Consider the following 1,632-nt stretch of genomic DNA (forward strand, 5'->3'; position numbering starts at 1 on the left):
ACTATAAATCTGCGATTAATATTATTAGATTATGATTCCACAATGTATTTTGGGAGACTAATATACGACAAAATTAAGATGACTTTAAGCGATCTGAAAATTTGCATTGATAAGAGATTAGACTACAGGCTGAGAACTCTATTATTGATTATGGTCCGTTTGACTAGACTCAACCCTCTCAGTGTTTAGTTTAGCATATGCTGGTATCTCTTTACGGTGTTAATGTTTGAGAGGGCATTAAGTGGTCGCCCCTAGCTAGGAGAGCTGTAGGCACCTACTAACAATCCAGTTAGACAGTACTCAACTACAGGCACTGGGACAAATACTATCCGTCTTTTCCAAGACAAATGGCAGACAATTGTCGTAGAATACCCGACCCTACTACTTAAAACAGCAACCTCGTCATTATCATAGAGGAGAACAATATAATGCAGTAATTAATATAAATTAGGTTGCTACCTGTTGATTAGAAAATTCACTAAATAAAGGAGATTACATATAACAATTGCGACCACTGAGTTTAACTGCGCACGCATTATTGTAGAAGTGACGCATATATACAGTGCTGAATGTAGTATTATTACTTAACAGATCAAAAGAATATTTCAATGGTTACAGGTATACGGTTTCTTTTTTGTTGCATAGAAAGAAATGGAACGCCAATGGCTGTTCTTTTTGAAAGCTACAAACTTACTATGCCTCACTGAAATACAGAACCACTATCATTAGGGGACAACTTCAGAGACTAGTGTCCCCTTAATAGGGGTGTCCCCTCAATTGGGGTAGGCCTACCCTGAGTTCATGGGACACAACCAAAACTTGAAATTGTCTCCTTAGGGTTTTTGGCGTGGTTTTGTGTATACCATGATGACATTATTCTTTATAATTTTATTTTAATTGTCTAAAAATGAGTTACAGTTGAATTATAACTAATTTATAACAATAATTTGCAATGCAAAAAATAATTAATTTATGATATGAAATCAACAGATTAAATTAAAACTACAAAAGTGGTATATGTTTCCGATATTGTTGATTCAAGTGAGATATGTTAACAACCAATATTCTGTTTTTTAAATATAGAGTAACAATTTAAAAAGGTGCAGGCTGTAGGGCGGTATAGATTACTGTATACAAATTAAGACTTTTTTTTTTTTTTTTAAGATATTTAGGTGGCGGCAGGATAATGAGCTTTCCTCAGCGATACAGTTTGGAGAGTTTGACACGACGAGCATTATCATGGTGGGTGGCAAAGATCTTTGCTACATTGGTGGCCCTTCATATATAGAGGGCGTGTGTGGGTGTTGCAATATAAACTCGAAAGCTGCGCTTCATACGTGTACGACGGTGGGTGTTAGCTCTAAATAAAATGATACTAATTTAAGAATCCCTTAAGTCAGCCGACTTGTTTTACAGGCCTAGTTATATAGGCCAGTAGGTGAGTGTTTGCGTTATATGTTCATATATATAAAATATAACAAGCAAGTTACCATATGCGATGCCTTGGCCTAGGTAGTCTACAGTACTAGTAGTAGTACTATAGGCCTAGGCCTGATCATCATATAACTAAACTAGGGCCTAGGCCCTAGCTAGGCCTAAGGCCCGGGTAAGGCCTAGGGCCTAGCCCATTCC

The 1,632-nt window shown here is 36.9% G+C and overlaps 1 protein-coding gene across 2 annotated transcripts in view; it reads left to right on the plus strand.

Moving 5' to 3' along the window:
• The first annotated feature begins 1,292 nt into the window (after positions 1-1,292).
• LOC117124976 overlaps positions 1,293-1,632 on the plus strand; it is an 11,776-nt gene continuing 11,436 nt past the window's right edge. For both annotated transcript variants that reach the window (XR_004448053.1, XM_033271325.1), the window contains exon 1: positions 1,293-1,438. The gene's annotated coding sequence lies outside the window, so the exon portion shown is untranslated. The remainder of the gene's footprint in view (positions 1,439-1,632) is intronic.

The sequence above is a fragment of the Anneissia japonica genome, unplaced genomic scaffold (genome assembly GCF_011630105.1).
Source record: "Anneissia japonica isolate Jap-2015-1 unplaced genomic scaffold, ASM1163010v1 scaffold288249_len478412_cov200, whole genome shotgun sequence".
NCBI classification, from domain to species: domain Eukaryota; kingdom Metazoa; phylum Echinodermata; class Crinoidea; order Comatulida; family Comatulidae; genus Anneissia; species Anneissia japonica.